Raw genomic sequence first — 23904 nt, 5'->3', positions numbered from 1 at the left:
TATGGGAGTTCACACCCGAGCTGCTGCAGGGGTTGAGTATGTTTTGGCTCTCGGGGGATGGTGGGTTAAGAGACAGATTCTTATCGAAATCTTTACACATAAATCTGCCGAATGTCTGTAAAAAAAGTCTTTAAATAAAAAAAACTGGCCTTTTTAGAGTCAGAATCCTAACGAAATTTCATCAAACAGAGTACTTTATGTTAGTGGTCCTCTTTTATACACAAAAGTGTATCTTTTCAGTAACTTTCTCAGAGAATGTAAGCATAAATCTGGCAAATGTTCAAAACAGCCTTGTTTTTCACTGAAATAGCCTCAAAATCACAAACTGACATTAAGAGTCAGGGGGTTAACGAAATCTACTAAAACAAAGTACTTCATTATCTACTTTTTTCAGCTTTTATACACAAAAGTGCAGGGAAGGTAGGCAGATTTAGAACACTATCTGTGCGATGAGAAGGAAGAGGGACGGGGGAGGAAAATTCAGAGGATGAAGAAGCAGAAAACAGCCATTATTCTTCACTCTTTTGTAAAACGGACAGTTTCAAGAAAGATGAAACCGTGTTTATGCAGACATGCAAAATATCTGAAGCCCTATAAAAAAGTTACAAGTATATTGTGTGAAAATATCTCAGAAAGTCGTAATATTGTTTATTAGTGATACCTGAGGATATTCTCTTTTTTATTTGTAGCGACTGTGAACTAATGTGTAATTACTTTTTTACTAACTATAAGAAAAGTCTCTCTGAAGAGGGGAAATAATAAAAAAAATTTAAAAACATGATCTTTGTCTTTTTATAATTACTTTACACCACTATAAGGAAACCCAATATTAAGTTTGTGTGAGGTTGTACTAGGGATAATATTAGAATTTTTCTGTACCCATAAAGAATGTGTGTTTCTGCTCCATTTCACTCCATGAAGCCTCCAGCTTGTACAAGGGCTCTGCCTCCACTTAACATAACATGTCCCGCCCTCCTCACCAGATCATTTAAAAGTAAGGTAAATGTCAGCCTTATAGACAGAGGTACCGTGGTACTTGCCCTTCAGATGTACGCGTGTCCGCTCAATGGAAATGCGATGTCAACCTCCGATGTCAAGTACCTGTCAGCGGCTGGACAGATGTTACCAGTGTTTACCAGTGTTGCCAGGGGCACGAGAAAAATCCTCCATGGAGGTTGGGTGGTGCTGCTGTGAAGAAGGCCGACTATGGGTGCCGATGAGCGGACGATAAAGAACCGCAAAATACACCTCTTTTCTGACTCACCAGGGGCATTAAGTTCTGGAGGGTGTGAACATCTGGGTTTAGTCCATTGGGGAGTGCTTAATTCCGGGGTTCGGGGGTCTCATGTTATGGAAGTATGGATGATTATCGAAAAACGGCTAAGTGCCAACGGGGGAGGGTGAACGTCCTGTATACCCTGAGTAATCTTACCCGGCTTTCAGACACTTATTCCTGGGTAACAAAGTCACCCTGCTCGGGTCGTCAAATGTGAATGAAATGGACAGATTCCTGTACATTTCAATCACTTTTGATGGGAGTCGTGAGGTGTGTTTGAAAGGGCCATATCTTCCTTAAATTCACATCAATCGTACCCAGCTTTCACACACTGATTGCTGGGTAATACATCCATGTGCACCCTGTGTTTAAAGTAATCTTACCCGGCTGATTGAAATGGACAGATTCCTGTACATTTCAATCACTTTTGATGGGGTCGTCGAATGTGAATGAAATGGACAGATTCCTGTACATTTCAATCACTTTTAATGGGGTCGTCGAATGTGAATGAAATGGACAGATTCCTGTACATTTCAATCACTTTTGATGGGGTCGTCGAATGTGAATGAAATGGACAGATTCCTGTACATTTCAATCACTTTTGATGGGAGTCGTCAGTGTATGGAGCTTATCCCATAATTCCCGGAGGTTCCAGGCCGAATTTGGAAGCTCATAGGCGGCCTGCCATGCGCCCCCACCCGTGGAAAGCAAAAAAAAGTAAAGAAAACGGTCAATTATATGTTAAAATAATCAAAAATGAAGTTTTTGAAAATTCTGGAAAAACGGTGCCAACGGGGGAGGGGGTCAAGTCTTCGGCGCTTCGGAACGAAGCCCCGGAGACTTGTGCACTCCCCCGTTGCAATTTACAACGGAGAGGGGAAACGAGACCTCCCCTCCTCCGTCCAAAATATTCATTCATCTTTTCCAAGCTACCATCTGCACGAAATCGGAAACCCGGTTTTTGAGAGCACTTAGAAAAAAACGAGCTATAATCACATGATGGGGAAATCATGGAGGAATGTATCGGCCTCATAAGCACTTTGGATCGGATCAAATTGTTGCCTGGAGGACCCCCAATCATGGTTCTCACAAAACTTTAAGTTTTCAAACTGGTCTCTGGAGGAATGCAAGGGGAGTTGTCAGGGGACTCTACCCGCCTCAAGAGGCACTATTTTGGGATACATTTTATCCATTTTCACCCCTTTTTATGGTTCTTCCAAAAAGTTAACTTAGACTTTTTCCGACTCTGGAGAAAGGTAGGGGGAGTTGTCAGGGGACTCTACCCGCCTTTTGGAACACTATTTTCGGATACAATTTATCCATTTTCACCCTTTTCTCTGGTTCTTCCAAAAGTTGACTTAAACTTTTTCCCACCCTGGAGAAAGGTAGGGGGAGTTGTCAGGGGACTCTACCCGCCTTTTGGAACACTATTTTCGGATACAATTTATCCATTTTCACCCTTTTCTCTGGTTCTTCCAAAAGTTGACTTACACTTTTTACCACCCTGGAGAAAGGTATGGGGAGTTGTCAGGGGACTCTACCCGCCTTTTGGAACACTATTTTCGGATACAATATATCCATTTTCACCCTTTTCTCTGGTTCTTCCAAAAGTTGAGTTGTACTTTTTACGACTCTGGATGAATGCAATGGGAGTTGTCACGGAATAACGAGACACTATTTTCGGCTAAAATGGTTGCCTGTATGACCCCCAATCATGGTTCTCACACAACGTTAAGGGCGTTCTCCCCGGCAACCCGCCAGCAGATGAAAACACCCACCCCTCCGCCTCTCCACCTCTTCCGAGGGAACCACGCGGGGGTCTGCTGGAGGCTACTGCCGGGTGCTCCGTCCTGCGCCTCACCGGGACCCTGACTCCAGCGCGGTGTGGCGGCCTCGCCCGTCCACCGTGCGCCCTCTGGGTACCTGACTCCCCTGCCTCCTCTGGGGGCAGGTGAGAGGGGTTCAATGCCTCCCCGGAGGATACTGTTATCCCGGCAACCCGCCAGCAGATGAAAACACCCACCCCTCCGCCTCTCCACCTCTTCCGAGGGACAAGGGAACCGCGCGGGGGTCTGCTGGAGGCTACTGCCGGAGGCTACTGCCGGAGGCTACTGCCGGGTGCTCCGTCCTGCGCCTCACCGGGACCCTGACTCCAGCGCGGTGTGGCGGCCTCGCCCTGGCCGTCCACCGTGCGCCCTCTGGGTACCTGACTCCCCTGCCTCCTCTGGGGGCAGGTGAGAGGGGTTCAATGCCTCCCCGGAGGATACTGTTATCCCGGCAACCCGCCAGCAGATGAAAACACCCACCCCTCCGCCTCTCCACCTCTTCCGAGGGACGAGGGAACCGCGCGGGGGTCTGCTGGAGGCTACTGCCGGGTGCTCCGTCCTGCGCCTCACCGGGACCCTGACTCCAGCGCGGTGTGGCGGCCTCACCCTGGCCGTCCACCGTGCGCCCTCTGGGTACCTGACTCCCCTGCCTCCTCTGGGGGCGGACGATAGAGCACCGCAAAGTAGACCCCCTTTAAGTGTTGCCAGGGGCACGAGAAAAATCCTCCATGGAGGTTGGGTGGTGCTGCTGTGAATAAGGCCGACTATGGGTGCCGATGGGCGGACGGTAAAGCACCGCAAAGTAGACCCCCTTTAAGTGTTGCCAGGGGCACGAGAAAAATCCTCCATGGAGGTTGGGTGGTGCTGCTGTGAATAAGGCCGACTATGGGTGCCGATGGGCGGACGGTAGAGCACCGCAAAGTAGACCCCCTTTAAGTGTTGCCAGGGGCACGAGAAAAATCCTCCATGGAGGTTGGGTGGTGCTGCTGTGAATAAGGCCGACTATGGGTGCCGATGGGCGGACGGTAAAGCACCGCAAAGTAGACCCCCTTTAAGTGTTGCCAGGGGCACGAGAAAAATCCTCCATGGAGGTTGGGTGGTGCTGCTGTGAATAAGGCCGACTATGGGTGCCGATGGGCGGACGATAGAGCACCGCAAAGTAGACCCCCTTTAAGTGTTGCCAGGGGCACGAGAAAAATCCTCCATGGAGGTTGGGTGGTGCTGCTGTGAATAAGGCCGACTATGGGTGCCGATGGGCGGACGATAGAGCACCGCAAAGTAGACCCCCTTTAAGTGTTGCCAGGGGCACGAGAAAAATCCTCCATGGAGGTTGGGTGGTGCTGCTGTGAATAAGGCCGACTATGGGTGCCGATGGGCGGACGGTAAAGCACCACAAAAGTAGACCCCCCTTTAAGATTCCCAGGGGCACGAGATTCTTGAGGGTGTGATCATCTTGGTTTAGTCCGTGGGGGAGTGCTTAAGTTCGGGGGCCCGGGGACCCAAGGTGTGCGAGGTTCTGGAAGTACGCATGTCAGGGAGAGATCCTGGAGCTCCTTAGTCCGTGTTTTGGGGGTCTTGGAGCGGCCACAGAGAGGTGCTTTTCCCCGGGGTATTTCATGGAAGTCTGAAATAACCTGTTTGCTCATGTCAGGGAGAGATGCTGGGGCTGCTGCGTCCGTGTTTTGGGGGTCTTGGAGCGGCCCCGAAGAGGTGGCTTTGTCGGTGTACGTAATGGGTAAGAAAGTCACCCTGCATGTGTCGTCAAATGTGATTGAAATGGACAGATTCCTGTACATTTCAATCACTTTTAATGGGAGTCATCAGGTGTGGATGAAATGGCCATATCTTCCTTAAATTCACATCAAACTTACCCAGCTTTCACACACTATTTCATGGGTAATAAAGCCATGTGCACACTGTATTTAAAGTAATCTTACCCAGCTTTCAGACACTAATTCCTGGGTAAGAAAGTCACCCTGGACGGGTCATCAAATGTGATTGAAATGGACAGATTCCTGTACATTTCAATCACTTGTAATGGGAGTCAGTGAGGTGTGGATGAAATGGCCATATCTTCCTTAAATTCACATCAAACTCACCCAGCTTTCACACACTAATTCATGGGTAATAAAGCCATGTGCACACTGTATTTAAAGTAATGTTAGCCAGCTTTCAGACACTAATTCCTGGGTAAGAAAGTCACCCTGGACGGGTCATCAAATGTGATTGAAATGGACAGATTCCTGTACATTTCAATCACTTTTAATGGGAGTCGTGAGGTGTGGATGAAATGGCCATATCTTCCTTAAATTCACATCAAAGTCACCCAGCTTTCACACACTAATTCATGGGTAATAAAGCCATGTGCACACTGTATTTAAAGTAATCTTACCCAGCTTTCAGACACTAATTCCTGGGTAAGAAAGTCACCCTGGACGGGTCATCAAATGTGATTGAAATGGACAGATTCCTGTACATTTCAATCACTTTTAATGGGAGTCGTGAGGTGTGGATGAAATGGCCATATCTTCCTTAAATTCACATCAAACGTACCCAGCTTTCACACACTAATTCATGGGTAATAAAGCCATGTGCACACTGTATTTAAAGTAATCTTACCCAGCTTTCAGACACTAATTCCTGGGTAAGAAAGTCACCCTGGACGGGTCATCACATGTGATTGAAATGGACAGATTCCTGTACATTTCAATCACTTTTAATGGGAGTCGTGAGGTGTGGATGAAATGGCCATATCTTCCTTAAATTCACATCAAACTTACCCAGCTTTCACACACTAATTCATGGGTAATAAAGCCATGTGCATACTGTATTTAAAGTAATCTTACCCAGCTTTCAGACACTAAGTCCTGGGTAAGAAAGTCACCCTGGACGGGTCATCAAATGTGATTGAAATGGACAGATTCCTGTACATTTCAATCACTTTTAATGGGAGTCGTGAGGTGTGGATGAAATGGCCATATCTTCCTTAAATTCACATCAAACTTACCCAGCTTTCACACACTAATTCATGGGTAATAAAGCCATGTGCACACTGTATTTAAAGTAATCTTACCCAGCTTTCAGACACTAATTCCTGGGGAAGAAAGTCACCCTGCATGCGTCATCAAATGTGATTGAAATGGACAGATTCCTGTACATTTCAATCACTTTTAATGGGAGTCGTGAGGTGTGGATGAAATGGCCATATCTTCCTTAAATTCACATCAAACTTACCCAGCTTTCACACACTATTTCATGGGTAATAAAGCCATGTGCACACTGTATTTAAAGTAATCTTACCCAGCTTTCAGACACTAATTCCTGGGTAAGAAAGTCACCCTGCATGCGTCGTCAAATGTGATTGAAATGGACAGATTCCTGTACATTTCAATCACTTTTAATGGGAGTCGTGAGGTGTGGATGAAATGGCCATATCTCCCTTAAATTCACATCAATCTTACCCAGCTTTCACACACTGATTGCTGGGTAATACAGCCATGTGCACCCTGCATTTAAAGTAATCTTACCCGGCTTTCAGACACTAAATCCGGGGTAATAAAGCCCTGTACATCTCCCTGTTTGAAATGCCCATATCTCCCTTAAATTCACAGCAAACTTACCCAGCTTTCACACACTATTTCATGGGTAATAAAGCCATGTGCACCCCTTATTTAAAGTAATCTTACCCAGATTTCAGACACTAATTCCTGGGTAAGAAAGTCACCCTGCATGCGTCGTCAAATGTGATTGAAATGGACAGATTCCTGTACATTTCAATCACTTTTAATGGGAGTCGTGAGGTGTGGATGAAATGGCCATATCTCCCTTAAATTCACATCAATCTTACCCAGCTTTCACACACTGATTGCTGGGTAATACAGCCATGTGCACCCTGCATTTAAAGTAATCTTACCCGGCTTTCAGACACTAAATCCGGGGTAATAAAGCCCTGTACATCTCCCTGTTTGAAATGCCCATATCTCCCTTAAATTCACAGCACACTTACCCAGCTTTCACACACTAATTGCTGGGTAATACAGCCATGTGCACCCTGTGTTTAAAGTAATCTTACCCGGCTTTCAGACACTAATTCCTGGGTAAGAAAGTCACCCTGCATGCGTCGTCAAATGTGATTGAAATGGACAGATTCCTGTACATTTCAATCACTTTTAATGGGAGTCGTGAGGTGTGGATGAAATGGCCATATCTCCCTTAAATTCACATCAATCTTACCCAGCTTTCACACACTGATTGCTGGGTAATACAGCCATGTGCACCCTGCATTTAAAGTAATCTTACCCGGCTTTCAGACACTAAATCCGGGGTAATAAAGCCCTGTACATCTCCCTGTTTGAAATGCCCATATCTCCCTTAAATTCACAGCAAACTTACCCAGCTTTCACACACTAATTGCTGGGTAATACAGCCATGTGCACCCTGTGTTTAAAGTAATCTTACCCGGATTTCAGACACTAATTCCTGGGTAAGAAAGTCACCCTGCATGCGTCGTCAAATGTGATTGAAATGGACAGATTCCTGTACATTTCAATCACTTTTAATGGGAGTCGTGAGGTGTGGATGAAATGGCCTGTTTAATCCGATTTTGAGCACTCTTTTCCCCGCATAAACTAGTTTAAATCACCGTTAAACACTTATTTTGTTGATGTCTATATAACCGACTTCCCGCTATGCATTGCGGTCGGTTATATGGACACAACTACCATGGCACTAGGCAGACCGCGGCCGGTAGTAAATGTCCAACCAGTGTACCCTCTGGTCCCTAGGGTATGTAAGGGGATGGAAATAGACGAAAATAAATACGCTCAAACTAAATAACAGGCCAGTCATTTCCAATCACCAAGGCACTTTTCAAAAAAGAAAAATGGCCAAGAGAAGCATAGATATGGGTTTAATCAGCGAGATGCCTGTGACAACGTACAGCCATCAGTCCGGAGCGCCAATCAAGAAACGAATGCAATATCTGTGCCGGATTCAGACGCCTCCAGCCGAAGAACTTCATGAAGAATGGACTCTGAAAAATGGCGATGTTTGGGGTTATGTATTCAACTATATGGCAAATGAACTGCATTTCTACAATCTGAGGAATGGAGAAACGTATGGACCCCGTAGTGTTAAAGCGACACTGACCTCAACAGATTGGGCTGTGTTAACTCTGATGTCTTCCAGAGATCTCCACGCAACCACGGGTTCGGAAGAAGTAGTGCATCAAGAAACCATAGTGGAACCAGCGGTGTACAAGATATTTGCAAAGAAAAGCAAAAAAACACAGACAGCATGCGAGATCAAAGAAGAGATTTCACCGCCGCCCCTCAAGGTGGAGAAAGAAGAAAGAGTTATTTCCCCGCTGCCAGAAGTGAGAAGAGTCCTGACAAGCACCGTCTGGGAAACTAAAAGCGGACCATCGGGGCGATGGTATTACCGTGCAAGCCATTTGGAAACGCTGGGGAAGGACCCCTCTGATGATTTTGTTTTGGAGAATTTTAACTCTACATGTGGAGTTTTTCAGACATCTGTACGGGTGCCTCTGACTGCTTGGCTGAAAATGATTGATGAAAAAGCTACAAAGCTTAAAGGACTTTTTAAACAGAGTCAGACATCGATGGACATTATACTGGTGAAAAAGAATCTCACCTTTACAGAGGACTCTGCCTCCCACTTAACATAACAAGTCACACCCTCCTCACCAGATCATTTTAAACTAAGGACCCCTCAAAGAAGAACATTGTGTATTCTACCTATGTAAAAAGAATGTCGGGGTTGTCTTGTGTAAATGTGTTATCTCTGTATCAAGATGATGTGTTTAAAAATGAATTTTGTGAAAAATACCAACTGTGTGAGAGACGTCATAAAGACACTCATTTTAACCACAGTGTTTGTTCTCTACAAATGTTTTAAGATTGTTACAAAATGTAAAAAATAAAAATAAAAGGTATGGAGACAAAATTAATTCAGGTGACTCTGGCTTTATTAGGAAAACAAAAATATAATACAAATGGGTTAGGGGTTAAATGTAACCATCGTGGACTTAATAGTCTAACAAAATACTTTTATCTGAATACATTTGTTCTTTTTAAGAGCACTTTTTGAAATTATTTATTTATTATTTCAGTGGAACAATCCAGTTTTTGTTAACATCAACGCTTTCTTCTCTTTTTCTTGTGTTACTAAGATACTGTTAGACACACGTTGGTGTATGCAACACTTAACAAAGGGTATAATATGAAGTACTTGGTAAGGAAGGGGTTTTTCTTTAAGGGTGCAAAACTTTAAAACAGGGTAAAATATTCATTAATTTGTATTGAATTGAGTTTTCTTTTTTTGATTTTCAACATACTATATGACTTTTCCATATTTCTGACATACTATACTTGTTTGACTTTTTTCTGTAGAATCTTGACAAAACTATTACTTGTTCTTAAATGATGACCTATTGCTGGAGATGAGATGAAAAAGCTACAACGCTTAAAGAACTTTTTTTCTAAAAACTCTCAATTCTATAATTGACTCCCCCATTCAACGCAATAAGCCCCACCCTCCACTCAGCAAATCATCTAAAACGAAGGACCTTGCTAAGACGACCGTTGTAAACTAGCCATGGAGCAGAGAAAAGCCAAGACTCCCCCCGTGAGTTGCAGTCAGGAACAGACTACTGGACTACCATCATCACTACCATGGGGGAAACACGAATATTGCAATACTACTGCTGCTGATTTTGCTCCTTGGGCCAAAACGTCTCTGTTTATGCACACAGTGAAAGCGGTGTTGGTTGATATTGTGGAGAGGGTGATACATCGGTACAGAGAAGAAATATGCAACGGGTGCCGGGTCAGTCACCCCGGCCAGAGGCAACACGATTTTCTGAATGACATGTCCGATTTTTAATTCAGAAACAATTACAACGCGTTAATGAAAAGAGTCTGGCTCACCGACTTCATTACTGAGATCGACCAGACTCTTAATGATAAAGACATTTTCACGGATGATTGGAGGATCCAAGGTGCTTCGGAGGCTTTTCTTCACAATCTCAAAAATTGCAGACGCCTCAAGGAGAGACTTGAAAAGATCCATGCCGAGTTGGATGGAGAAGAAGAAGACTAACAACCAGCATTTGGATGGAGAAGAAGCCAGGGACTTGTTCAATACATTGACTTTTTTCTTTAAGTAAAATAAAAATGGGAAACTACTATGCAAAACGCTCTGTATATATTGATCATAATGTAGTCATTACCCTTTTAATAAGTGTGGTGATGGGGACGATTGAAAACAGAACGAGTAGTGACCCCTGTGTAAAAAGAATGGCCGAAGTTTGTAAACTGGAAGATATTTTGGATATCGTTCGTTCTGGCAGTACTATTCCGGGTCATTGGGAAACGATTGTAAACGAAACATTTAAAGTGGTCATGGAATCTTCATTTTCCGAAACATTCTGTAACATTACCTCAGAAATGAAACAAACATCAAAAGTGTATCATGTGCTCTCATTGTATGCTCTGTTTGTAGATGTAATGCATCTTTGTGTCGAAAACAGCATACACGTGAATATTTTGACTGAAGTGAAAAAAACTCCATCACGATATCTCCAGTAATATGGGGAATTCTAAGCTGGAGACTGTCCTGGGGATGCTACAATCAGTCTAACTATTGATTTTTGTGTGTGAAAAATAAAAAAAGTGTTTTTTTACATTTCAAAACTGTTGTCATCATTATAGCAAGGGGAGCGTGTCTGATACATGTGTATTACAGTCCTTCTTGTTGTGTTTTTCAGTGTTTTCTGTGTGTCTGTACACACAAAGCACACTTCATTATCTACTTTTCAGCTTTTTTAAAAAGAAAAGTGTATCTTTCGGTAACTTTCTCAGAGAATTTAAGCATAAATCTGTCAAATGTTCAGAACAGCCTTGTTTCACTGAAATACCCTCAATATGACAAACTGCCATTAAGAGTCAGATTCTTAACCAAATCTACTGACACAAAGTACTTAATTATCTACTTTTCAGCTTTTAAATACAAAAGTGTATCTTTCGGTAACCTTCTTGAGAGAATTAAGCATAAATCTGTCAAAGATTCTTAATGAAATCTACTGACACAAAGTACTTCATTGTCTACTTTTCATCTTTTATACACAAAGTGTATCTTTCAGTAACTTTCCCAGAGAATTTAAGCATAAATCTGTCAAATGTTTCAAAACAGCCTTGTTTCACTGAAATAGCCTCAAAATCACAAACTGCCATTAAGAATCAGATGCTTTACGAAATCTCCTCAAACAGAGTACTTTCTACAGATGAGGCCTCCCACTCAACGCAATAAGTCCCACTCACTCAGCAAATCATATAAAACTAAGGACGACCATTGAAAACTAGCCATGGATCTCAGAAAAACCAAGTCTGATGTAGCCTACCCTTATTATCACCAGGATAACGGATATGGGCTTAATGACTGGATGTTACAAAGTAGGGGAGAGGATGTCCCCGAAGAAGAGCTCTCCTCTATATCATATCCATGTAAGGTCTTTAGGACAAAAGAGGACCATGATAACATGACCTCTCCCTGCGGAGATTCGCAACATCCCCACACTGGACGCCTTCAAAAGGGCCCTCAAGTCCCATCTGTTCATCAAGGCTTTCGGCCCTTAAATCTATCTGTTGTTTTGTCTGTCTGACCTTTGTTTTGTTTTGTTTTGTTTGTGCTTGCCCTATTCCTGTAAAGCGACCTTGGGTCCCTTGAAAGGCGCTATAGAAATCCCAGTTATTATTATTATTATTATTATTATTATTATGACATATGAAGAATATCTTTCTTTAAAATATGGTATTATAGATAACCTTTATAGAAACAGTATATCTCATACCACTCACCAAGATCGCAAACGACAATTAGCAGAAAAGAATAGAAAAAGTAAAGAAAAACGAAGAAAAAGAAAAAGCAACATGAAAAGGAGAAGAATGCGAATGAAAAGAAAAGGGGCCAGAGGACGGAAAACGAAAAAGATAAAAAGAAGGAAGGTGAAAAGAAAAAGAAACAAAGTGAAGAAATTTAAACTAGAGGATGGTGTTGTAGAGCCATTACCGGATCATAATAATCTTATAGATCATCTCCCGCTTACCGACTGCTGCGAATGTGTGATTTTGAGGCTATTTCAGTGAAAAACAAGGCTGTTTTGAACATTTGCCAGATTTATGCTTAAATTCTCTGAGAAAGTTACTGAAAAGATACACTTTTGTGTATAAAAGAGGACCACTAACATAAAGTACTCTGTTTGATGAGATTTCGTTAGGATTCTGACTCTAAAAAGGCAAGTTTTTTTTATTTAACCCTCTGGAGTCGGTGAACAATAGGTTTATTGATATATATTTGTTATCGATAGTCATGAACTTTTTCTTGGGACACAATAGACTCTCCATTAGCAAACGTTTACTCTGTGTTAACGTTATTTTGGTGTGTAAAAGTGAGATTACATGTGTAGATGATTAAATTAATCATTTATTCGTCCCACAACGGAGACATTTACAGTGACATGTTTTTGCCATCGATTATTTTATTATACTGTTCTGTACAGATGAGACTGTCATAGATTTATTTATGTTTGCCTGTTATTATTTTACCGTCCTGTACAGATGAGACTTTGTCATAGATTTATTTATGTGTGCCTGTTATTATTTTACCGTCCTGTACAGATGAGACTTTGTAATCAGATGTAGCCTATGTATATGTGTGTCTGTGATTTTATACTGAATGTAAAGTAACTGGAAATACCTGTGTGTGTGTGTGTGTGTGTGTGTGTGTGTGTGTGTGTGTGTGTGTGTGTGTGTGTGTGTGTGTGTGTGTGTGTGTGTGTGTGTGTGTGTGTGTGTGTGTGTGTGTGTGTGTGTGTATGTGTGTGTGTGTGTGTGTGTGTGTGTGTGTGTGTGTGTGTGTGTGTGTGTGTGTGTGTGTGTGTGTGTGTGTGTGTGTGTGTGTGTGTGTGTGTGTGTGTGTGTGTGTGAGATCGAGAGAGACTCCTTTTCCAACCTCCCAAACTTTCTTTTTATTGTCCTACATTTGTATTTGTTTTACAGAGATGTTTCACAGCTGTCTGGGCCTAGTGGCCCACAGGCGGCGTTTATCCAGCAGCCACAACATCCATCTGTGCCGGCCCCCAGGTCAAGATCTACTGTGGCCCAGAGCCATCACCACCAAGGACCAGCAGACCAGCATCACGACAGCTGCCTCCTCCTGCATCTGCGGCTGCCACCAGGTCAAGATACACCTCAGCACAAAGGCTCCACCACAGCCATCACCTTCAACCCAGCCAGCAAGGAGGTCTCGTGGAGGTCTCGTATAGCACTTGTACACCCCACCTACACAGCAGCCCATGCACCATCACCCCCACCTACACAGCAGCCAGACCCACTGTCTTGGAAGACAGACAAAGACCTTGACACTGTCTTGACATTTATAATGAATAGTTGGTTGAAAGTTCTGATGTTCAATATTGTAAATAGTTAGATTTTCCAGTTTCTTATATTTATATAAATAGTTGGTTGAAAAAAACATATTTATAATAAATTGTTGGTTGAAAAAAAAAAAGGTTGAATGCTCAATTTGTATTTGTACACATCACATGAACCTTGGTATGTAATATGAAGTCATTACTCAGTCCTAATGTATCTCAGTCCCTGCTGTGGTGAAAGTAGAGTGATAAACACTTGTTTTACTCAAAATTCGAATTAAATGTTTTTCATTTTAGTCATGAATTACACATTTATATACAGTGTAATTCAAATATTTCACTGCTTTTGTGATCCTAAGACTTTGGTAACCAAATCTAAAACACCAAAACATTTCGATCACATGAGTACATTTGTGTTTTCACAAGAGTTTTGAAGATTTTCCGAAAATCAGATGAAACATTTTAAGCTTTTGAGCTACTTATCTCATCAAACAGTGCTCTAAGGTGAGTAATTTGCATATATAGCAATACCAGAGATTGTCCTGAACATTTTGATATTCAACACATGGGGTGCCATGTTAGAAGAAATACATTTAAAAGGGGATTTAAGAAAACATCACAAATTAGAGAAAATACCCTTAGACTCCAGAGGGTTAAAGACTTTTTTTACAGACATTCGGCAGATTTATGTGTAAAGATTTCGTTAAGAATCTGTCTCTTAACCCACCATCCCCCGAGAGCCAAAACATACTCAACCCCTGCAGCAGCTCGGGTGTGAACTCCCATACAGAATGTTAGTCACTGCGTAAAACTTTTTTAGTGACACTCTGCAGATTTGTGTGTAATTCACTCACAAATGAACTGTAAGATACACTTTAATGGATGCAAACCTATAGTTAATAAAAGTAATTATACATTAGTTCACAATCCTACAACTAAAGGAACTGTAAGATACACTTTTTATGTATGCAAAACCTGTCATTTTGGAGAAACCATCTTGAGTGAGAGTCTTTTGGAGTCAAACCGGGGGAGAAATCCTGCTCCTTCCTTCAGCCTTCCTTACAGAGCCCCTCCTCCAACACACATGACCAGAAATAGGCTGTACTCTGAACCCACCCCCGATGCTGCATTCGTTTCTTGACTGGCGCTTCAGACGGTTGACTTGGTAAGCTGAATTGTCTGTCTTTTTTAAATTTAGTTTTGAGCATATCTCTATACACTGGCCATAGCCTCAGGAGGCTCATTTATACAGAGGCTTTCATCAATGTGAAATTACACATCACATCAAAAGGCAAACATCAAAGGCTAATTAGATTAGACAACAAAGGGCTCTGAGGGGCAGGGGTCAAAGAGACTATCTTATTCAATACACCAAATAACTAGACAACAAAGGGACTGCCTGGGGCTAATCTAATCTAATTACTCCACTCTCGGGGCAAGGGTCAAATACCTTAACTATCTTAATCAATACATCAAAAGACCTATACAACCTATACAACTCATCTCTTTCGACTCCACTTCGAGTGATACAATTACTAACAAAGAACTGCTAACAGAGCACTTATATACTAATAAAGGACTGGCTTATCTATAGCCAGTTGAGTAGCACTTGAAATGCTTGGCTCTATGAAACCTGATGTACTTATATGATTCTGTTTTCTTCAAGGTTGTGTCTTCCTGGTCGAATGTACTTATTGTAAGTCGCTTTGGATAAAAGCGTCAGCTAAATGCAATGTAATGTAATGTATTGTAATAACTTTAGCTTCATCAAATATGAACTCAGGTTGATGGTAAAGCAGAATATTTTCCTGTTCTTTTTTTCAATTAATAAAACTAATCTATATCTCTAATAAAAATCTCTCAACCTCATTTTATGGTATTGTGTGGGCGGACATCTAACTTACTGTCTTTCATTTATTATCTCGACTTTATAGGATGGATGCTTTATGTTTCTATTGACAAAAAGGGGTTGGATAGCCTTTATATTACGTTTAATTTAGAGCCATTAAAAGCTTGTTATGGCGTTGCCTGCTGTAAGATGCCTGGAATTGCATACTGTATATGTGGGTAAGAATGGTTGCAATAAAAAAAATAAGATTAAGATTGAGATTTATCTGTACTGCATTAATACATGTAAAGAAAGGGTCAAGTAGCCAAGCAATAAAACACATTGGCATTAAAATAGGAAGTTGGATTCTTCTATCGAAATGAACGACTAGACAAACTGCCACACAGTTCAATCCGCTGCTTCGCTAAACATGGCAAACTTCTCGCTGCAGTTTACATCCAACCATTCTAAACAGTAATCCCTCTGCTCAGTGGTGTTTCTATATGTGCAAAAGTGGTGCGGCACAAACAATTTAGATGTCTATATATAAGCTTCTGCAGAGAGGTTCATGGCTGGCGAGGCACTGGCACTGACTCTTCAGGTTTACAAATATTATATTTTGACCTAAATCAAAATATAATATGCCCCACCTGCCCCTAATGACCAGTCGCCACTGCCTCTGCTCAATTCTCTTGCTGAATGCCACACCACTCATTTTAAAACTGTGCCACCGCCTAATGCTGTTTATTCAGGGTTTCAGAAGCTCCACGTCCACCTGCAGGCTGTGATTCGATGCTCTAAAGGGGGAAGTTATTATAATCATGCCTGTGTTTGTGCTGTGCTGGGCCTGGTTTTCACTCGTTGGGAGTGACGAAGTCAGAGCTTGGAAGCCAAATATCAACAATGTATTTATTATAACTTATTCCATGTGATTTCTGAGAGTGAATTACAACGCAAAGATATTTGGACAATTAATATTTTTAGCGAATGTTTAGTTGGACCAGGGTAATTTTTCCCATCATGTTTCACTGGAAATAGCTTCCTGGTGAGACTCATCCAAACACTAAAGTAGCAAACCAAAAGAATGAGCTGAATAACTCTGAGATAAAAAATAGTTGTCAGGCAACAATTAAGGGTCAGTGAAAATGTGCAACAAACAACGATAGTTACGGCTGTAACTACGGTTCTATGAGTCCCGGATGACCGCCAGAGGCGGTGCTTTAGCACTGGATATGTCCATTGCGCGCATGCGCAGCTCGAGTACCAATAACAACAAAGTCACCTGTGACCCACGTGACACCGGCTATAACAGCCGGTATTGTCAGAGGATCTGTTCCCCGAATCTTCTCGCGAGCACACAAGAATTCTGAGTGACAGGGAAATCTGGCGGTCATCCGGGACTCATAGAACCGTAGTTACAGCCGTAACTATCGTTCTATTTCGTCCCTACTGACCGCCAGAGGCGGTGCTTTAGCACTGGATGACTTATACCAACAATGTCATGAAGAATCCAAGCCCTTGCTCACCACTGGAAGCAGCGGAGCTCGGCAAAAGGACCACGCCCAAAGAATGGGGAGTGGCGACATTGACCTGATGACAACTGGAGAATGTGCCAGAAGACGCCCACGACGCCGCGGCGCAGATGGTCTCCAGGGGCACCCCTCTCAGGGCAGCCCAATATGTTGAGATGCTCCTTGTAGAGTGGCATCTCAGCCTGATGGCTGAGATGCCCTTTGGGCACCCCCAGGGCACAGCAACTTCGATGTGCCGTACTCCTGAATGTCAAAGCGTGCCAGCTGGGCAGGCTGATTGAAGTGAGTTTGTGGAAGGACCCCGGCGGGAATGCCACATTTGCCCAAAGGGCAACGCCTGAGAGTCTCACCTCGGGCATGTATTGTTTATGGAGAGGACATGCAACTCACCGACTCACTTCCCTGAGGCTATGGCAAGCAGAAATGCTGCCTTCGTGGGCAGCCACCTAAGCCCCACCTGGGCCAGGGGCTCGAAGGGAGGAGATGATAGGGCATCCGGCAGCAAGGGCAGGTCCCAAGCCGGAGCCCTCGGGGTGCAAGGGGGACGCTGCCGTAAAGCCCCTCTCATAAAGAGGGACACCTCTCTGTGGCACCCCGCCGTGGCGCCGTCGACCCGAACATGTTGGGCAGAATCGCAGCCACATAAATTCAGAGTGGAGTGAGAACGTCCACTATCTAGAAGGGACTGTTGTCTAAGCAACAATGTACATGCTGTCCCCAAGGAACACGCACATTCTTGCCCCCCAGTTGGGGTATAAAGTGCGTGAGTGCAAGCTGCACGGCCCGAAGCTCTAGCACGTTGACCCGGCGTGCACTCTGCTGGGCAGACCACTGACCCTGAACGGTCCTGCCCTGCCGCACTGCACCCCACCCTGAGAGACATGCACCTATGGTGATGGTCTCCTGGCGGGATGGGATGGTGCCCATGGGCACGCCTACCAGGAGATAGGCCCTGCCCCTCCAGCGTGACGGAGAGTGGAGCAATGCTGCGACACCCTAACTTCACTGTGCCTGTGCCACTTGGCGTCCAAGTGAAGGCTGTTCAGCCACATCTGCATGGGGCGCAACGACAGCGGGCCTAAGGGCCCAGCGGCCGAGGCAGCTGCCAGTCTGCCCAAGGGCCGGAGGAACTGAATATAAGGCACCCTCTTGCCCGGCCCACGTGGAAGTAGGCATCCCTCGGTTGGGAACCACTCCACCTGTGCGTATGCAGTAGTCAGCATATAGAATGTCAGCACCTTCAGGAATCTGTTGATTCCTCTGAGGTCCAAGATCGGGCGAAATCCGCCGACTTTCTTGCTCACGAGAAAGTATGCCGAGTAGAACCCCCTGGCTAAGCAGAGGGTCTTACTGGGTTGATTGCGTCCTTGGACAAAAGGACGGACAACTCTTGGCCTAGAGGTAGGGCCCCTGCCGGATCGCTGACGACTGTCAATTAGACCCAGCCGAAGGCTAGGGGCCGGAGCTGCGGTCCGTACCCCTGGGTTAAGGTGAAAACCACCCAAGGGACGGAAGTACAGACTGCCCAGAAACTGAGCTGCTGCTGGGAAAGCAGCCGCCGACCACCCCCGGGATTTCAGAGCCCAGCCCCCCGGACCCTGGAGCCTCTTGGGAGGTTCCGGTAAGGCTCTGGGGCACGAGGCCGCCTGGAAGGAAGGGCGACATGGGGCACGAAAGTCATTAGGAGGCGGTTGAGTGGGCCGCTAAGACCTCTGCAGACCACCTCTGTAATCCGGCGGCTGAGTGCGGCTGCTAGAGCGGCCCCTGGGCCTGCTGGGAGTGGGCACAGTTCTGCGAGGACCCGAGTGCTGCTGCCTGGTCTGCCTAGCTTGGGCGGCACGCTCCAGTGCCTCCAGGGCAGCTGATCTAAACAGCTCTAAACAGCTCACCCCCCAACCGAAGGAGGGGGGGGGGGGCTAGCAGCCCCTACACCGGGCCCAGGCTGAAGAGGCGACTTCATCATGCCCCTATCGGCAGCTAGCCGATCCACTTTAGAGGACAGCCTGTTTCTAGTCCTTCTATTGGGGGGAGCACACATAGCCATCGCTCCCTCAAGTCACCGGGAACGGCCGAATTGATCTGGAGGAGGACGTGACAAGGAGAGGTGTCTGTTGGCTGCTGCAGCTACAGCTCATGCAGGCGTTTACCGTGAGAACCTCCCTCAGATGCTCGAATTTCGTCCCCACTGACCGCCAGAAGCGGCCGAAGCAGGAGGGGCAGCGGTCGTGGCCGTCCTCGGGCTCAAGAGAAGCCATACAGGCGCTACATGAATGAACCATTCTGTAGGTAGCCAGATGCAGCGTAGCCGGGAGCGGGTGCGGGAACCCAGCCTTCACCAGCTACCTGCTTAATGGAAAGAGTAGAGCGTTGCTGCTACTCGCCGAACAGAAAGAGGGATGTAATTACACCCACGTTACCGGCAGAGGGAGCGGGAGCGAGAGCACTGCCTTCACCTGGCTGGATTAATAAACACGGCAGTTCAGCGTCTACCAGGAGCGGGGGCGAGAACACTGCCGGCTGAGTTAGAGACGAAAGCCAGATGCAGCATAACCGGGAGCGGGTGCGGGAACACAGCCTTCACCCGCTACCTGCTTAACGGAAAAACAGGGCAGTTCCGCGTCTACCAGGAGCGGGGGCGAGAACACTACCTTCACTGGTTGAGTTAGAGACGAATGCCAGATGCAGCATAACCGGGAGCGGGTGCGGGAACACAGCCTTCACCAGCTACCTGCTTAACAGAAAGAGTAGAGCCGCGCCGCTACTCGCCCAACAGAAATAGGGATGTAATTACACCCACGTTACCGGCAGAGGGAGCGGGAGCGAGATCACTGCCTTCACCTAGCTGGATTAGTAAATAAGGCAGTTTACCAAGAGCGGGGGCGAGAACACTGCCTTCACTGGCTGAGCTAGAGGCGAGTGCCAGATGCAGCGTAACCGGGAGCGGGTGCGGGAACACAGCCTTCACCAGCTACCTGCTTAACGGAAACCAGGCAGTTTAGCGTCTACCAGGAGCGGGGGCGAGAACACTGCCTTCACTGGTTAAATTAAGACGAATGCCAGATGCAGCGTAACCGGGAGCGGGTGCGGGAACACAGCCTTCACCGGCTACCTGCTTAACGGAGAAACAAGGCAGTTCCGCGTCTACCAGGTGCGGGGGCGAGAAGACTGCCTTCACTGGTCGAGTTAGAGACGAATGCCAGATGCAGCGTAACCGGGAGCGGGAACACAGCCTTCACCAGCTACCTGCTTAACAGAAAAACAAGGCAGTTTGGCGTCTACCAGGAGCGGGGGCGAGAACTGCCTTCACTGGTTGAGTTAGAGACGAATGCCAGATGCAGTGTAACCGGGAGCGGGTGCGGGAACACAGCCTTCACCGTCTACCTGCTTAACGGAAAAACGAGGCCGTTTGGCGTCTACCAGGAGTGGGGGCGAGAACTGCCTTCACTGGTTAAGTTAGAGTCGAACGCCAGATGCAGTGTAACCGGGAGCGGGTGCGGGAACACAGCCTTCACCAGCTACCTGCTGAACGGGAAGAGTAGAGCGGTGCTACTACTCGCCGAACAGAAAAAGGGATGTAGCTACATCCGCATTACCGGTAGAGGGAGCGGGAGCGAGAGCACTGCCTTCACCTAGCTGGGTAAAATAAAGAAGCTTAACAGTATACGCAAGACGTTAGCCGAGCGGCTGCTGCTAACGATCAAGCGAGATCAAGTCAAATAACACACATGTTTAAGACCAGATAACTAGCTTCTAAAGAATAGAATAGCACAGAGCCGTAGTTACAGCAGTAACCATGGCCAGGGCTCACACGGCATCTAACCATAGTTACAGTAGTAACTATGGCCAGTACTTACACGGCTTAGAACCGTAGTTACAGTCGTAACTCTGGCCAGTACTTGCACGGCTTGGAACCGTAGTTACAGTAGTAACTATGGCCAGTACTTACACAGCATAGAGCCGTAGTTACAGTAGTAACTCTGGCCAGTACTTGCACGGCTTGGAACCGTAGTTACAGTAGTAACTATGGCCAGTACTTACATGGTTTAGGCCGTAGTTACAGTAGTAACTATGGCCAGTACTTACACAGCATAGAGCCGTAGTTACGGTATTGCCTATGGCCAGTAAATGCACGGCTTGGAACCGTAGTTACAGTAGTAACTATGGCCAGTACTTACGGCTTAACCCCGTAGTTACAGTATTAACTATGGCCAGTACTTACACGGCTTGGAACCGTAGTTACAGTAGTAATTATGGCCAGTACTTACGGCTTAGAACCTTAGTTACAATAGTAACTGTGGCCGGTGCCTAAAAGTGTCAGCCAACGGCTGCCCACTAGACAATATAATATTGGGAGGATGAAATCCTCCTTAATGGCCATACATGCAGAGCACACGGCACACACAGTGAAGATTGTTCTCTGCATATCGTCCTAGTGCTAGGAGTCTAGTACTAGGAGCAGTAAATACAACGATATAGAGCTACTGCAACCATACCATGCGTTTACCGGGAGCAGCAGCGAGAGCACTGCCCTCACCGGCTGAGTTAAATAATGAAGCTTAACCGTACATGCAAGGTGTTAGCCAAGCGGCTGCTGCTAACAATCAAGCAACCAAGTCAGAACACAATGTTAAGACCAGATAATTAGCTTCTAAGAAAGAGAACAGCCCGCATAGAACCGTGCCTGGTTACAGTAGTAACCGCACATGCCGAGCACACAGCACCCGCCGTGAAGATGTTCTCTGCATATCATCCTAGTGCTAGGAGTCTAGTACTAGGAGCAGTAATACAACGATCTAGCGCTACTGCAATCAAACCCTATGCTACAGGGAGCGGGAGCACTGCCCTGAGTTAATAGTTAAGCTCAACAGCAAGGTGTTAGCCAAGCGGCTGCTGCTAACAATCAAGCGACCAAGTCAGAACACAAATGTTAAGACCAGATAATAGCTTCTAAGAAATAGAAAGTACTTACCTTACTTTCTGCATCTAAACGAAAAACGGGTTTAAAGTATGACCCTCTGGGCTTCCATACTAAATTGAATGAGGGACGCAGCCAAAGCTGGGACTCAAATGCTAATGATAGCTCGGGCACAACGCCACAAGCAGAACTTTCAAAAGAGCATAAGGGCAACTTTATGGGAGAGGAAGCGGGAACACTGTCGTCACCAGAAAGTCTAAGCCACAAACAATAAGACGGTAATCAGGACAACTTGGCTGGGAGAGGGTGTGGAAACACAGCCATCACCAGCAACCAGCTGACACCAACCTGTCTGTCGAGGCTCTGCACAGCCGGCCGCAACTCCTGGAGGACGCGTCTAACGACCCGTAGCTCCGACTGTCAGTCGCGATGCTCCCCGCGGCCAGCTGTTTGCAGAGCCACGGTACCCTCGCGCAGCGAGAAGATGAAAGGAACAGATCCTCTGACAATACCGGCTGATATAGCCGGTGTCACGTGGGTCACAGGTGACTTTGTTGTTATTGGTACTCGAGCTGCGCATGCGCGCGATGGACATATCCAGTGCTAAAGCACCGCCTCTGGCGGTCAGTAGGGACGAAATAGAACAGCTGTGTCAAAATGAAGGGAAACACAATTGTAGAAAGGTGCTGAGGATTATATAATGTACCGCCCAGGTGTGGCTCATCAAGCTGACGACCTGGATCTTACAAGACAAAACAAAAGCAAATGAGAACAGGACACCCAGTGGACTGGAGGGTGCATCACATGGGCCACCACAAATCCCACACCATCTCAGGACTGTCTCTATATAGCGGGTAAAGTAGGATCTGGATGAAGTTCCACTGATCTATTGTTCAAAGATGTAAGAAAATAGTGCAATTATATATCATTAATCATCGTTTAATTTCTGGGAAATAAGGAAAAAAAGGATCTGTGACTCTGTATAAGTGATTGTGTTAAGGTGTATTCAGTTGTGTTGCATCAAATGTTCAATTTGTATGCTCCTGTTTCCAGTCTTTATCTTAAGAAATCCATACATGTATACACTTATTAAACTTTAAAGGACACTATATTAGTAAGAACATAAACCATACTTGCCACTCATTTAAAAGACAAGTATTTGGAAAACCTATCAGTGTGTGAAAGCCATTTAAAATTGTAGATCCTTTCTACATCACAACTCAAAGGATTCATATATTTGTATTCAAGTATCTGTGTTCGGCTAATCTCCATCCTGTGCTGACATACATTACCTATAGTACTACATGCAGGGTTTCCTTCAATTGGTAATGGTGAAGGTTGTCTGCATGTGCTGTGTTGGCAGCCTCCTAGTACTTCAAAAGAACTATTAGACGTGTCAAATAAAGCCTTAGAGATCTTCAAGGAAAAAAGACAGCCTTACCATTTCAGACGGATACATTTATTGCTGCCGGCTAAATAGACGACTACTCGGCTGTTCCTGTCTGGATACATTTACATCTGCATGAGAAGCTCTGCACTACCAGCAGGCTGAGGGCAGAACCTGAGTGGAACACTGTAAAGAATGGTCGGCATGTTTATTTTTGCTGATATTGATCTGTTAATATATGGCCACAGGGGTCGAGATATCGATCCTTAGGATATAAGGTATCAGGTATTTCCTGCTTAATGTCTTGGTGATACCTTTTTTCCTCCATGGTTGCCTTGTTGCTTAAGAGGAAACACAAAGCCAAGGCCGATCCAATAAGAGATCCAGTTACCTCGTTCTTGAAAGGAGCCATAGACGAATCTTTAAAAAACAAACGTTTTTCTTTTGTTATCAATGTTTGATTGTTATCAGATAATATTTCTGTAGGTTTTTGCTTCAGCATAACAGTATAGCTTTCATGAAATTCAGTGTGATGTATTTCTATAGTATTTCACTCAGATATACATATACATATAAATAATAAAACAGTACTGTTTTAGCAAATAGGCAAAAAAAAAACGTTGGTTAATGTCCAAATAAAGTATATCATTACGAAAAGTGAAATTATTCTGATTGTATATAACATAAATT

Source organism: Pseudochaenichthys georgianus, chromosome 17 (genome assembly GCF_902827115.2).
Source record: "Pseudochaenichthys georgianus chromosome 17, fPseGeo1.2, whole genome shotgun sequence".
In the NCBI taxonomy this organism is placed as follows: domain Eukaryota; kingdom Metazoa; phylum Chordata; class Actinopteri; order Perciformes; family Channichthyidae; genus Pseudochaenichthys; species Pseudochaenichthys georgianus.
Note: the sequence above shows the minus strand (reverse complement) of the source record.